This window comes from Megalops cyprinoides, chromosome 13 (genome assembly GCF_013368585.1).
Source record: "Megalops cyprinoides isolate fMegCyp1 chromosome 13, fMegCyp1.pri, whole genome shotgun sequence".
Lineage (NCBI taxonomy): Eukaryota > Metazoa > Chordata > Actinopteri > Elopiformes > Megalopidae > Megalops > Megalops cyprinoides.
Genome location: NC_050595.1, coordinates 21,586,281 through 21,602,658, shown reverse-complemented (window position 1 = coordinate 21,602,658; position 16,378 = coordinate 21,586,281). Strand labels below are relative to the sequence as shown.

Genomic DNA, 16,378 nt, shown 5'->3' with positions numbered 1-16,378 from the left:
TCACAAGCGAACTGGGCCCTAGGGTGATCCTTCAAGCCCAGCCCCTTGCTGTCTGGTCTAATCCATCCTGGAGAGCTGCCAATTTGCCGGCCGGTTTTAAAAGACCCGTAATAATCCCAATGCATGTCTGGGGGGTCCCCCCTTTTGCCACGCACTTCTCCACGCACGCGCTCACCCCACCCCCCCAATCCCATCCAGCTACGACCGGAAGCGGTAATCCTCCCAGGATAAAATCTCTGTATGCAGAGAATGAAGGACACCAGGGAGCGGAATTAGGAATACACTCACTGCCGACGCAAACAGCAGAGTTCACACAAGCTCACGCAACCATCCGGCCCCCTGTGGAATTCTGGGAAAAATGAGGTACAGCCGCAGTACAAGCTCCAGCACTGCATTTCTCATCATCGACACATTCAGACTCTCATCTCACCCAGTACTAGCTATGGAGATTAGACTAGTGAGCACTTTCAAAAAGAAAGGCCTTGTGAAGTACTGTTGTGTTAGCCCTTGCCATTTTTATTGTGTGATTTATCTGAAAGAAAGAAAGGAAATAATTGCAACCACACTAAAAAAAGACAGACATCTGCTTAACCAGCCACCCAGATGAGGGCTGGTGTGTCAAGTAGCCTGGTTAATTGGGTTCCTTGGCGAGGCGCAAGGTCATCAAATATTCATCAGGGAAATGAGAATGGGCCTCTGCTGGGAGGCCTCTAATGGACTGGTGGGGTGGATGAAGTCCAGGTGGAGCAGGAGTGGGGGCGTAGGGAAAGAGGGAGCGAGGCGAAGACAGGGGAGTGTTTGATCTATATTTAGGCAGTGGCTCTGCTGGGGTGGAGCTAATCCTCTTTGCGCTAGAATTATCAGGCCTCGGGATTAGAGAGCTTTGCCTGTGTGCAAGACATCTACTCTCCATAATGATGTCCCGTCCCAGGACAAACCAACTGCCTCGTCCCGGGGTGGGACACGAGGTCATCCACGTCACTGCACGCAGCAGGAGCAAAACTCCATCTTGGGTAATCGGAATTCCTCCATAGGGGCGTGACTCCTTGTCCGTGATCGGAAGTTGTGCTCACGGTGGCAGCCATAAAGCCACGCGGGCACGAGACGGGCAAATAATCTCGAGTCCGGCTGTATAGGTTAGCTAGCTTCCGGTGGTCTCTGACCAGGCAGTGCGCTGCAATGCACAGCATGAGGAACGCATTCGATCAGCACCCGCGGGGAAGGGCGCGGTGCTCGGTGAAAAGTGGCTCGCTTAACTGCGATTGGCTCGTGGCCTGCGGGGCTGACACTGTGCTAAAAGGATCGTTTGTCACCGCCGAAACCTCGTATAAATCGGAAAGTGGACGCTTCGTTCCATCCTCCCCCATCTAAGTGTCAGATTGTGAATGATGCGGGCAGACCGCTCATCTGTCACAAGGTTTTCCACAGGTCGTTAGGAGGAAGCCACCGTCCTCCTCGCTCTGAGAAGATCTGAGTTTCATTTAGGGCGTAAGCACCTAGGATTCAAAAGGAAAGGCTAGGTAATCTTGCATCTTTGAATTCTGTGAAATCTTAGAGCAGCAAATAATTAAAAAATTGGAGAAAATCACTTTGCTACAAAAGATGGATCCCCTTTTGAATACTAGGTCTTATAGGTCTTGGAACCCCCTTATCCTACAACTGGTAGTAGGGGCACTAGGTAGATGGCATATAAGGAAAAGGCAGTAGCAATTCAAGAAAGATAATCCTTTATTTCTTTTCAGTGGGGTGATTCTGCTTTATACCATGACAGTAACATTTAGCTTAATTACACTCAAAAAAATAAAGCATTTCAAAATCTGAGTGAAAATCAACAGATCAATCTCATGTCAATAAAGCAGTCTAGCCAGAAGTAATAAGTTTCAAACCTGTCAAATGTCTTCTTCAGGCTGGTGCAAAGAGAAGCTGCAACAAACACCGCACTGCACACATTTAGATTGAACCGTTTCTGTGTTTGTAGTCATGAACAGTGCTAAGCAGAAATTCACACCCTGGCATTAGTATTACCTTCTGAATCTAAGGAGGGCTTCAATTTTTTATGTGAACTCACCGAGTCGTGTACTGGCTTCTCCGAATCTGCAGTGAAATTTACTTTGCTTGGCCTTTTCTGTAGAAATGTTGATGTAATTTTCATTAGTAACATTATGCACATATACCTGTGTTAACAGACTCATATTCATTCCATTTTAACTGTGTGAAAAGGGATAACGGTTTTAACAGTCCTTCTAACCTTTCAATGACATAAAAACATATCATAGACCTTTTCATTTCATGATCTGAGTCATGATCTCAACAAAGAGCCAAGTATGGTTCAGAGTGTCAATTCGTCTCCGGACACCGTGCCACTCATTCAAGCGTGTCATGCCCCTGCCTCGTGGAAGTTAATCAATGACATCTGCTAGAGACAGCAGGCATTCTCGCTGACCCCGAGGCCTGCGTGTTGTTAATGAGCGCTGGAGTGTTTGACTGTGAACTGGCTGAAGACCATCTTGGTGGTCATACGGGAGGGTCCCAGGACATAGGAGGTGAAAAGGAGGGTCACAACATGTCCACTGCCACTGGTCATCTGGTCTGTCAGACCTGATCAACACGGTCTTGGTCACAGCCTGCTGCCAAGTAAGTGAGGACTGAATGAAATGTTAGTGCCTTGTTACCTGTTTGCAGGTTTGTTTGACTCCCTTTCACCCCCCAATTTAAAATGGCTTATCATAACATTTTCCAGTACTCATACTCCTGTGTCTGTGTATGCTACAGTTACAGGAAGATAAATGGCTACAGCGTATTCAACCACATAGGAAAGATGGAAAGAGACTTGTCGCCCCACGAAATGGAGCTGTGTGTTTAGAATCCCGCTGTTAAGCAGACGAGAGGATGTGTGAACTGATTTGGTTCGGGTCACATTAAGCACGTTAAAAAAGGTGAGGCGTTAAAAAAGGTGAGTCTCGGCTCTCTCCTGCGTGACTGCGTCTGCAGCCCCGTCTGCTTCAGTAGCACAGGGAGGGAGCCAGGTGCGCGGAGCAGACGTCTACCTGTGCCGCGCTGCAGTCCCAGAGGCGGAGGAGCAGTCCCCCTGCTGCAAGGTGAGCTGCTCTCTCTCTCTCTCTCTCTCTCTCTCTCTCTCTCTCTCCCGCCTCTTTCACTCTGTCTCGTGCGCCACAGCATCTATTTCCTGTTTAACTTAAAAGTCAACACATCTGTCACGTTAGACAGCGCTGTGCCACTCCCCCCCCCATCCCACTCCACCCCACACACACACACACATACACACACACACACACACCCATCTGCTGGGCTTGATTCCTCCCTCCCGCTTCTCTCTTGTTTTCACTCTCTCTAGCTCTCTCTGTCAAACACACACACACACGCACCCCTCCCCTCCCCTCTCCTCCCCTCCCCGCTTGTTGCGAGTGAGCCGGGATGGACGCTACCATTTCCACAGGCACCAGTGGGTTCACTGAGCTTGTCTCGGGATGAGCCGGGAGGATCCTGAGGTCCGATCCTAATCTCCTGTCCTGCAGCTCGGGCTGGCTGCTGGAGTAGCTTGTGCGGCTTACTTTCCACACCGATCTGTCCCCGGATCTTTCGTTTCTTTATGTGATTTTTTTAAAAGTGCGGCATTGTTTTTCGTGCCAAGGGAATGCCAGTTCAGGTAAGAAAGTCAGCTACTGCAGTACTTGTTTGTTCATTTGTGTTATTTTGATGACATAAATATATTTTTATTATTCATGGATGCGCCTTCCAGGATTGCTTATTGGGCTTCATCTTTGAAGTTTATGCTGAATAATATGGGTTATAAAGCACACGTTTTGTTATTATAAAAAATACTAAGAGGTGTACTCTTGCACTGTATCTGAAAGTTAGTTTTTAAATTGATTAAACATAATTTATGTGCAGAATTGTTCTCCTTGGTTCTTTGAGGATTGAATCAAATGAGGCACTGGGATTAACCATTTTCCTAAGCACGCACACACAAAAAAAGTAACGACTTTTCAAATCAAGGAATCTCTCATGGAAACAACCCATGGAAGCAACCTATGTCCAGGGGATAAAAAAATGCAAGAAACAAAATATTTATTGAGCGTGCCTCATTTTACCTTATAAAAGCCTGAATAGGTTTGGGAGCCTATTACAAAATCAATAAATACCCTCCAATTATATTCTAAAGGAAATTGATATGATTGTTCTGGCCATAAATGGAACACTGCTGATCAAATAGATTGACGCTAGTGTAAGGTTTCATGAGCTAGACGCTACAATGAGAGAAAAGTTGCAGGGCAGAAGGATTCAGTGCAACAGAAATAAGGCATTAATGGATCCTGCAGTAACATGAATAATTCTTTGACCATAATGTGCGGTGTTTGGCCCATATGGGAATTGCAGTGTATAGTGTCCGCCGTGCTGCTGCTGATTAAATTAGTGTAGACTCCATCGCTATACCGTTCTGGGTTCTTTTCATGTACACTAGCTCCCAGCAGGTGCAGGCAAACTGTCACTCTCCCCGCGGCAAAGAGGAACCTGTGCATTACTTATGCAAAATAAATGTCTCGTATATGCAGATGCACGATGCAGGCTGTCTTTAGATCTCACTGGTGATGTGGGCCTGTTTGTGTCGTATTGAAATGCTGGAGCATAAGTATTATTTGCTTTCCTTCCTCGGCTATGTGCTCCTGGGGGGGTGGCTGGGAGAGGTGAGATTGCATTCCCCACAAGACCTCCACAGGCCACAGAGGGCACTGGTCCCTGGGCACCCTGTGTCCTTACTCTCATGTTTGTGCCAATGATCCAGCATGACCAGTCTCTTCTGAATGACCTCCCTCATGTCCTGATGACTCAGTTGTGTACGTGTGTGTGTGTATGTGTGTTCACAGATCTTCATAACTTGGACTCCTGACTTGATAAGATGGGTTTGTAGTCATAAAATTTATTTTCTATAAAGAGATGCATTTATCAAAATATCGACTGGCTGATGAAACAAGAAAAATTTGGGCAGTTTGTATTTTGTGCAGCCACTATAGAGCTGTAGTGCTATTGAAATACTTGTTTGGGGAAAGTTTGAAACTGCATCTTTGCCTTGAAAGTTGATGTAAACTGTAAACTTTTTCTTTGTACTGTTGTCCCGCTGAGATGATTGTGCCCTTCACATCTCCTCTCCATCAATTAGTCCCTTTTTTATGACATCACAAAGGCCCTCCACACCAAAGCATCACTCTCAGCAAGCAGTGGTCACAGATATCCCATATTTACAGGAGCAACCCTCTCAAATTTAAGTAAAAACTAATTAATAATTATGAAGTGAATTAATATTAAGCCATTTGTTGTAATTTTAAAGTGGTTGAGTTAGTGCTAGTAAGTGTTCATATGTTATTTTGCAACACAATCTTTAATGCTACCTTAAATCCACATGCTAATTTTCACATAAAATGAGCTACATTCCTGACATTGAGGATTTTAAGTCAGTAGCTAAAATAAAAACACCAAGAAACAAAATACATTAAAGAATTAATGACACTTAATTATTGACACTGAAGTGATTCAGTCCAGACTACACAGAAGGCTATTACCTTTATATCTGAGGCTCAGGCTCAAGTTTATTTGTTGCAATGACCAAGTGAGATAGCAGTTTCCCAAGACAGACAATTTTCCCACAAAACAGCATTTTCACTTCAAGCTGTTCTGCACTTTACTCTCTTTGCATGCATAAACTAGACTCCCTGTGTTGGATGTGGTTGTATAGTTGGTTAAATTGTGGTCAAGTGTGTCAGCTGTCAAAGGATATCAGTTCAATTTCAGCACGTAGCACTAGACAGTCTAGAGTGTAGTATGTAAAAACTAGATGTACCTTGGGAACATAAAGCTGTCAGTTTTGGACAAGCTGTTATGAACCACAAAACATTAGGACCACATTTGGAAAAATATCCACCTGTTTCCTGCTTTTCTAATTTCAGGATATGCCATAAGATGGGCGAGACAGTGATACTGTTGTAGTGCTCAAATGCAATTTAGGAGTGACATGAAATGCAGATAACTCAATCGCTGCGTCTGTGCTCCCTGCAGCTGTGTTGTCTGTGGGTGTGGCCCTTTTCAGCCGGTAAACCCACCCAAGCAAACCCACATTAATGGCATCGCTGTGCTTTGAAGAGTGATTCTGCTCACATGTGTCACTGCCACAATGTCCAGTTTAAAAGCCATTTCAGAAACGAAAACCACATACTCAAAGCTCTCCTGAAAATCAAAAGGATTCAATGTTGGCACTGTTATAATTCTGGTTTAAAGCTACCCCCTACACTAATGTATGCTTTGTTGTGACAGAGAAACAAGGTCTTTTATTCATGGAACATCTTCTTTGTTTGTGTTCAGTTGTTTAAATGTGAGAGCCCTATCCAGTAATCATCTTCTTGCCTGTCTTTTCTAGGCTAAGGGTCAAGTTTTTAATGTTAGCCACAATGACTCTGATTTTAAAAGTAATAATGACATTGTTCAAACAGGGCGAATTTTCTCATCTATGTGCCATAAATATGTTCTTGAAAGCATAAGGAATGAAGCAGGATAGTACCACCTGTAAGAGAACTGGTTTCACAGATCAGAGCAGAAATTGGATAGACAGAATGCCAAGGCTCTCATTAAATTTTCCATCAGAACTAAGATGAAATACACATGAAAACCCCAGAAACATAGTTTGTTTCCTCACACCCCAGATCATACAATTTGACCAAATAAATCCACAAGCAGAGACTGAATCGACATTTCGCCTCTGCAGGTTATATGCCCCATCCATGTATTTCTTAACATCCTAATTAAATTGCTGCTCAGTCTTGTATCACCCCTGTCTTGTTCTTCTGAACGCTCATTGTCTGCAATGTTTTGGTAGCACTGGTACACTGCAGAGGGGGGTTTCTCTGCTTTGTGAGTCTGGTCTCTGATGGAAAGGCAAACAACGCAGCATGTCTCTGAATATTAAACTTTAATGAGCTGCACTTAAGGCAGCTGTCACTCTCTCGCTGAAACGCTGTTTGTTCTCTGCCCCCGGCAGCCATCTTTGGATAACGATCACCTGGAGATATTTGGAGTAGAAAGCTTTGCCTTTTTGTTCAGTTTCCACTACAAAATGGAAGAGAAACTGCAAACAATATTAGCCCCTGAGGGAATTAGTATTTCAACTGTGTCGTCCTGAACAAATGGCCCATCCACAGTAAAAATTAGCTGACGACAGAACTGCCAAGGTTCCTTCTTTTTTGGAAAAATAGTTAATTTTTTCTTATCATCCCCAAAAGCGATACATTCTACACAAACATATGTCCTTCCTTCCCATGTGTGAAAGTCTCTGTTCACAATGGTCTGAGATTGTTACCATCGCTGGTCTCAGTAGAAATGAGCAAAAGGGAATGACTCTCACAGCTGTCAGGGCATTTTAAATATTTAACTCAGAGTCAGAGCAGCAAGCCATGCCAGCAGCTGCACTTTATGTCAAAATCAAACCGGCTTTCCTGTTCCTGACGGCCAGTTTGCGGTTTCTTCAGAGAGTACCACTGGCTGAAGCTTATTTGATTCTGCTTTGTGGTATATGCTGTATAACAGGCCCAATCGCTGACTTTCTGACAGACTCATTGACTCTTTCATTAAGAGCAAGATCCATGAGCACTCAGTTGGAAATAGCTGTCAGCGGCTCAGGCTCTAGACATGGAAAAAGGGAAACTGATTTGTGCACAGAAACAACAGATCTACACTATGTACTTGTAACTATCATACGTGTAACCATATTGAGTACAACAGTTAAATACAACAGTATAAAAATCCTACATGGCCTCTAAGACTTGTTCAGTAATATACCCATACAGTCATTTAAAGTGTTTGAGGAACTGTAGGCAGTTTATGATCATTTTGATTATATATCAGTCATCTCCTACCAGATTAAAAAATTCCGTGCTACACTGAAAAATGTTGTTTAAGCAGCACAAACTGTATTCAAAGGGCCTTGTAAGAATGTGACATGTCGTTGTTTCCCAGCAAAATATACAGCTGTTCAATGTAATAGATTTACACTGATGCACTCAGAGATTCTGTAGTAAATAACAGTATGAAGACAGAAAAGGTAATGCGGGCATTGTATTACATATAATTAAATTGAAAAGAATCTCAAATGTGCCTTACACACCCACAGATGAAGTGGAAAAATATGTAACATTCTGTTGCAGTGAATGGTTTCTTTGACACCATCCTTGCTGTTGTGATATGGCTTTCCCTATTCTGTGCAATTGTCCAGCTCACTGTGGGTTACGCAGGCTTGTCAATTTCCACCCAACCAAGGAGGGAATACATGCAGTGACCTCACAGAACAACCAACAGCTCAGCTGCGTAGCCTGGGTGCACATGCAAAAGGCGGACATTGTAGCTATCATTAAATTCATTATCACAGGTGAACTCTTGTGTTGGCCAAGATGAGCCTAAAGTATTCTATACCAGACTTTCACCTGCCTCTCAGCCAATTATGTTGTAGATCATTTTGCTCGTTATGACAGTTACGCAAACATAGGCCAACACTAACAATGAAACTACTCTCCTGCAAAAAAGTACATCCCACCAGCCCCCACCAGAGTAACATGAACATAAACTCAGCCATCAACCACAATTACCCAACTAAATGATCCATTGCAATTATGCTCCCACGTAAATGCATCTGGGGAGGAATTACCCATAATGCAGCTTTCCCTGGTCTGCCTATGGCATTACATGAGTCAAACCGGAGTTCCCCCCACAGCATACCTTGTGTGTTCGCATGGGCATCTGCATTCATTCTGTTACTTAGGCGTTTCCCTATGCTGTGGAAAGTGAATCAATAACAATAATGTTTGAAAGCCATCTGTATTTCATATCCTTTGCAGCATGGTGATGTGCATGTGCAGTTCAGTCTGAGAGAGGGGATGATAGTGACAGCCTTCTGTGACTTCTGTTTACTGATCTCTGCTGCAGCTCTTTAGTGATAGCAAGAGGCTGTTTCCTTGGCAGCGATTCATACTTGAAAAAGGATGGAACATAATTGGATGCATAGATTTATTTCGACCTGCAGGTCACTCCATGAATGTAACAGGGATTCTTGTCCATCCAGAGAAAATATATGTTTACCTTGGCCTTACACCATTTTTACTGCATAGAGAGGTGTGTTATTTTGGCTAGGTTTGTACTTTGCAGTTATTCAACAATGGAATCACACACAATGAAAATGAGCCTGCAGTTGACTGGTACCTGGCAAGCCTCTGATTGATCAGAAGTAATAGAGTGCTCACCTCCCATTAGCCCTCACAATGCTGCAGGCTGGGGATAGAAGGAACTCACCAACAGTCATGAGCAACCAAATCCCAGTTGACAGAGCATTGTTGCATTAATGTTGAATCTTGCAAAATTCATTACCATGATGTGTATTCTTCAAGGAGTCTGTAAGATTCTGTAACATTGCTCCAAAGCTGCAGTGACATTCTAGCATTGATGCAACACTGTAAATTCAGTGTGAAGTCATGATGCATTGGCTCTAAAGATTGACTGATGGCTTTCTGAGAGAATCTTCTCCTGATTGGCTATTTGTGTCAGAAACCTAAACTATTTCGGTATATTGCAATTAAAATTCATTTAGAGTCACTGCAGAAAAGAATGCATTTGAACAGAAAGTGAGTACTGCAATGAAACATAAGTGTTCAATGACTGAGATTGGCTTTAGAATGAAGCACACCCTGCCAAGAAACTTTTAGCACAGAGTTCATTCAATCAATGAATACTCTACCTGATGCACCAAATGTCAGACAACTACCTATTCTGGTTTAATAGCACTAATTAGGAGATCTAAATATGAAGAAACATGTCATATCTTCAAAAAAGGTATGATCGGCTGATCTGAGATGATAGCCGAAACATTTTCTTTTTTAAAAATGTAAAAATGTCACAATGCAACACACAGACACATACCTTAAATGTGTGTGCTGCCAAGGACAACATCCCAACAAACCTTTTTCAATCCCCTTAAACAGTTAATAAAGTACTGGATTAAAAGAGAAATAGATAAATAAAGCAGAAAGACAAAAGCAGGTGTTATGTAATTCCCAGCTGGTGGTGTCGTCAGAGAGCAGACTAAAGCAGAGCGGGACACTGAAGGTGAACTCTATAGCCCAGGAGAGGAGTGTCTTCTTTACTTAAGCACCAGAGATCCTCTGGTGAATGAGTGCAATCCAACTGAAAAGCAATTGCATCTTTTTTCGTTGCTCGTTTTATTTCTGTGATTAGTAATAAGTGAAGATATCACCTTTGTGTCATGTCTTCATAATGTTTAAGGTGTGTAAGTGTATAACTGAGCTTTCTGTGTGTGTTTTTGGCACACATAGAAAAAAAATTCTCAAAGCCAATGGAATATTTCCAGTCACTTTTGATCATGGCAATATATTGAGCTGTCAGGTTTGATTTCAGTGTAAGTCTATTTTGCCATGTAGACCTTGAGTTACAGATTACAGATGTGCTTTTCTATTTCACTAGATAACTTCAATTTGCAGAAACTATGTGCTCTCTGAGTGTAGCATTCCTGTGATCATCATCTATTCAATGCCTTACTAGTGGCTGTTTGAATAATTGTGTGTGACAGTTGGATAATGAACCACTACTCTTCAGGTCTGAAATGCATAAGTTGTTATATTGCTTACAGTATGTTTTTTGTCCAATTTTCTGGCAAAAACAAATCCCTTTAAGCCCCTGATATGAGCTGGGTGGGGACAGAGAGAGTTACTGTATTTGGTCTGACACTAACCTTTTTTTCCTGAAGTCTGACAATAAACGTTGTGGTTGCAGTCATCTTTCACTGCTGATTTTATCAGTGCTACGTCCCATTAGCAGCAGACAGCAGCTCTCTCATCGCCTAGAACGACCCCCCCCCCCCCCAAAAATCATAATAATAAAACAAAAGGATACAGAAGCGTGTTTTTTTTCTCTCTCTCCCCTCTCGAAACAGTAATCTAAAGCTTTGGGCCGTGGACAGAATGAAATTTCCGCAGTCTTAAGCAGGATTAAATTGCAGCCCTCATCTGTCATGACGACAGCGGATTGCTGCAGATTTCTCTGTGTGCAAAATAAATGTGCTCTCAGCTCCATTCTATGTTGTTTTTTTTTTTTTGGGGGGGGGGGGGGCTGGGTGGTGGGCCCTCTGTTTTGACATAGGCATTGACAGAGGTGTTATGAGGGGTTATGTTCACACCTGCTGGTTGGGTCGCACTTCAGACAGGAGCACAATTATCACAGGCGGCTCTGGGCTGCTTGGGGAAGAGTTGCTAAGGCTTAATCTCAGTTAGCGCGGTTAGCCTGGATTACGGATTGCACAGTTTGTTTGTACACTGCTCAGAGCATACCTGTAGTACACAGCAGGTCCTTTGGTATAGCATGGTATGGGTGTCAATCAGCCATTGGTAACTGATGCATTTTCTTACAAAGTGAGATCGCCTTCCCTACTGGGTAGATAAGTGTTTGTTTCATAGATGTGAACAAAGTCCAGAATTTTGGCACTGTGATCTGCCATACTGAGACCCTCTGAAAAGCTTTCTGTTTATGTAATGTTGATGACATCTACGACCATTAACGATGCTGCCGTGTGTGCTGTGCTGGACTGTAGTACTGATCACTGTCACCCATAAATTGTCATTAATGACACTGCAAAAGAAGACAGCACAAAACCTGCTCAGATTAGATGAGACTGGCCATTGGGTTTGATTTTACTTCACTGTAGGGATAATGAGCAGGGTGGCCTGGGCCGCAAAGTCACCAGTGTTACCAGATGTAGTTGGACTGCAAAAGTAGACACACTGTTCCTCTATTAGTGCTGCAGGTTCAAGTGACACTGCACTGCTACTTTGTCTCTCAAGGCAAACAGCAAGGTGCTGGAGGACATCAGAGCGGATCGCGACTGCACACCGTGAGATGAAGAGATACACAGAGTGGTGAAGTGCCGTCTCTTGAACAGATACACAGCATACTTCCTGTTTTGAAATCCAATGACTGTTAAGATTCATTAGTTAACAGGATTCTACTCCAAGACAGAGATGCACTGTATTATATGAATTACATCGGAGTGAGCTATTTATGGGAGGAATTACAAATATGTGAAAAGATCATTAAGACAGCAGTTTGTCAGGAATTTAATAAATGGCTACAGTAAGGAGTGTACCTACGGACAATGCATCAATACTGAAGAGCAGTAGATCTGATTGAAAATCAAGGTGTTTCCAAGATTTCATCTGCTGCAAAAAGCATGAAATCTTTAATGTCACACAGCTATGACAATTTCTAAAAACACCACGTAACCGCCTGTAGCAAAGGGCAAGAGCAGTCACCCCACCTGGCCTCGAACCCAGGGTTAGAGGGTACCAACCATGCAACATTGACCGCGACGCCAAAGAGGCTCATTGGTATGGCAGTCAGAGCGCATACTCAACCATAGTGACGGCACTTTGTCACACCGCCACGCAACTAAATATAAAATCACTGTGCAAGCCTGGGTTCAAGCATAGCAGATAAAATGAAAAAACACGTATGAATTTATGTTGTCTGTTATTGTCACTCTGAGAGTAAAATATATTTCTATAAAGTTTCCTTTCGCTAAGATATTTTGGTCATCGCTTATTTGAGACAGAGGGAAGCAAAAATTCCATCAGAAAACATGTCTGACCCAGATTTCTGCTTGGAAAACCTGCAGAGTGCATCTCAGACATGCACGTGGATACCAAGGGAGTGACCACACGTAGCCTAGATGCATTTGTAATGTTTAGTGGAGCCACCCTTTTGAACAAACGACAGCTCTTTTCAGGGCAACGGCACAAACTTTAATGAATGAGATCTCACTTCCAATGAACACAGAGCAAATAGGATTAGATTTCCTTAATAAAAGAACCAGCCTGTGCACAAAACACTGCATCCCTGCCTAAAGGCATTACACATATGCCATCTCCTTTGGAGGCATGTGCAAATAGTCGATACGCAGGACTGAATGTGGAAGTGCTGCATTGATCATAGCATGGTTCTTTCAGTTTTGATCATGTGCACCATGATAACACACTGGCAAGCCTGTCAGCTGTACTTGCAGAGGGAGACAAATTCTTTGGTCATCCCATTAATTGTTAAACGGACTGTGCGCACTGCCCCCAGCTGCCAGATTCGCTACAGTCTTCGTCGTTTGACAAATGTTAATAGGGAAAACACAAGCAATCTATTTTGCTTAGCTCTCTCTCTGGACAATACCCGATATCCGCTTTCCTGGGGCAGTGATGACATCACAGGAGGACACACTAAGAGAGTCCAACAGGTCCACAAGGGGCCTGTGATCTGGTTTAAAGACCTGTGACATCACACCTCAAGGGGGGAACAGCCCCCATTTAAGGCCCTGTGACAGTGTGCCTCGATGGGCACGCTGCTCTTTTTTAAGCCTTGTGACAGTGCACCTCAATGGGGAACAGCTGAGGAGCCAATGGCCAAACTGATCCTCTGTCCCATGGTTGCTTTGTGCCAGATTAAAATGGCGTCGCGGGCGGGCAGTAGTGTTCTGTAATGAGCTCTAGGGCAGGCCGGAGAGAGGCTGGGATTATCTCCTCCTGTGGGAGACACTCTCGCCTGCCTCACTCTCTCTCACTGGGAGGAGAGAGGGAGCAGTCTGACAAGTGTCTGTGTTCTACCACTGATCTGTGCTTACTCCACTCAGGTGTACAAACAGACCTACGTCTGGCATAAATACAAAAATCAGGGCTGTGGAGTGTTTTAAGTGATAATTTTGTAAAAAAAAAAAATCAGTCAGTCAAACAGGAAGTGAAGGACAAACAGCTAATGTTACAGACATGCAAACTAGCAGATTAACTTGGTTAATTCATTATAAGGAAGAATGGGGAAAGCGGACACTTTCTGGTACTCCGGTTTGCAATTTTTTAGAAAAGAATGTTTCTTTTGTTGATATCTGTTAATGTCTCAAATATATATTATTTTCAGATATAAGCCATTTAATGCTCACATTTAAGAATTTCACTATTTCATTGCAAAAACAGGAATGTCATGACAGCAAGCCTCATAGAATCTGGTTAGTGCAGCATCCAGTGAATTCAAGAGGGTTAGCGTAAACAGAGGTATTTCCAAAAAGGCAAAGCAATGAGAACAAATTTACAAGTGGTTTTAACTGAAAGCCATTGTGTTCCACAACAGGGATAATAATTAGCAGTGTGCCTTTTTTCTGCAGAGTTGCTATGAGCACAGTGCAGACGTGACACATCTGGGGCTGGATCTGTCACAGAGGAATTTAATTAGCACCATCCCGGCCATGGAAGCTGTCTCCCAGGACTCAGCTATAGGTTTTCTCAAAATAGAAATAGCCACAGTATATCAAGTTCAGTTTCTCAGATTGTCTTTACACAACACAACAAAGCCGCCATAGGGACCAATTATGAAATGCAAGCTTTGCACAGTCACCACGCAGGCACGAGGGTCCTGGGTTCAGTTGAAATGCCTGTCTTAATCAGTGGGTCGGGTTTGGATCCCCATGGTTCACCACATGGGGAAACTCAGTTGGGAACACGCCCCCAGAATCTTGCCACACACCACCAAAACTAAGTGGTCCCTTGTGCTGTATATCTAGACTGAAAAAATCTATTAACTGATGCAACATTTTGGGAAGTTTAGCACAGCACAATTTTTATTACATGGGTTATTTACATACATGCAGAGGGTCTTTAACATCTTATTGCACATTACATTTATATAGTTGTATATTGTGCTGATAAAATTCAGGTCAATGTTCCTTGCTCAAGGGCTCTAACAGCAGTGGCCCACAAGGATCTGAACCTTTACCCTTTTAGTTCCTCAGCCACTATAGCTCCAAGCAGCGATTTGTGCTCACTGAGCTTCACAAACATGCAGACCCTCTCAATGGGAATCTCACAGATATGATTGAGTCAGAAGTCTGAGAGTGTGCTGCTTCTGAAGATCAGAGCTACAGAATTAACACCTGTTTGAATTTGTCTCTGTTGAGGATCTTGGTGCTGATGTTTGGACAGCAGGCGGGTTGCTGTTTGGAGGCTTCAGCCCATGAAAAGGCCCATAAAAGAACACATGTCAGCTTTGCTGGTTATGGTCGGCAAAGCCTGCTCCCAACATGGAGGAAGTAATAGTCATCTACAGTGACCTTTTACTTCCAGCACCTTCGATTGCCTTCGAACAGAGCAGAACACTCACAACCAGTCCTCATTCCATTTTCTTCTGTTTGGGAGTTGACCCAGTGTGTGTGAAATGGTGATTATTTAATAAATGTATGGCACTGTGGTTGTTTAATAAAATGCCTTTGGTCATGGCTCATTTGTAATAATGAGCTTTGGGCATTTTCAAAGCAGGTCTGAGGAGTGGAGTGAGGGGATGGTGGAGTGGTGGGGGGAGGGGGGTGTTGTTTGATAAGTACACCTGTCTACACTTAAATGCCACCTCTCTGGGTGGTCTTTCTGTTCATCAGTGCAGAACCTTTGTAGACATCTTAATTCACTGCCATGGAAAACACTATGTAAAGGTCAGATGAGGCAGCCATACGTACGCCCCCATTCCCTCTCAGCTCCCTCCCAAAGGCCACATCTATTGATCAGCATCTTCCCTTAGGCAATCTCTATAACAGAAACAGCCACAGATGAAGGATTCTGTGAATTTGGAGTGCATTGTAAGTAGCCAGGACACAATATTTGGAAATCATATTTGGAAACTTTTTCATTGGCAGTGACTGGCAGAACGCTGGGTGGTAAAGATGATGACAACTACTCGAACAGCTCAGTGGTCTATGATTAAAGGCCCTCAAAATGCCCAGACCATAATAAGCAGGACACACTGCCTGATGTGCTTCCACAGTGCAATGTGCACTATCCTGGAGGAATTCTGAGACTGCTAGGGTTTCCTGTTCCAAAATCACCAGACTGGCATGGGAAGAGGCTCTGCCGCTGCTCTGAAAAACTGCTCCCACTGTCAGCTTATTCCTCACTCCGTTGTACCACCACAACCCCCCACATACACCCCCGCCCACCCCGCCTCCTCTCTGCCGCACTTCCAACCAGCTCGCCTTCTCCCTTAATATTTGAAAACAGCATCCATCAATGCTCCAATATTAGAACAGAGCGCCTATTAAGGTTTAATGTACTTACACGACTCAACAGTATCTGCTTGTAATATAAGGCTTATTTAATCATTCTGACAGTCTTTCAGCATGGAGAAGCTTTGTAAAACCACAGTAACTTCGGTTAGAATCCATGTAAACAAATGTCATGTGACTAATTACACATGTTGAATTAATATTTGCATTTTTGTACATGAACCTCTGTCTCCT

The 16,378-nt window shown here is 43.4% G+C and overlaps 1 protein-coding gene across 1 annotated transcript in view; it reads left to right on the top strand.

The window, feature by feature from the left end:
• The first annotated feature begins 3,634 nt into the window (after nt 1-3,634).
• The window catches only part of LOC118787964 (synaptic vesicle glycoprotein 2B-like), a 28,260-nt gene continuing 15,516 nt past the window's right edge, over nt 3,635-16,378 (top strand). Inside the window, exon 1 of the mRNA XM_036543751.1 lies at nt 3,635-3,667. The gene's annotated coding sequence lies outside the window, so the exon portion shown is untranslated. The remainder of the gene's footprint in view (nt 3,668-16,378) is intronic.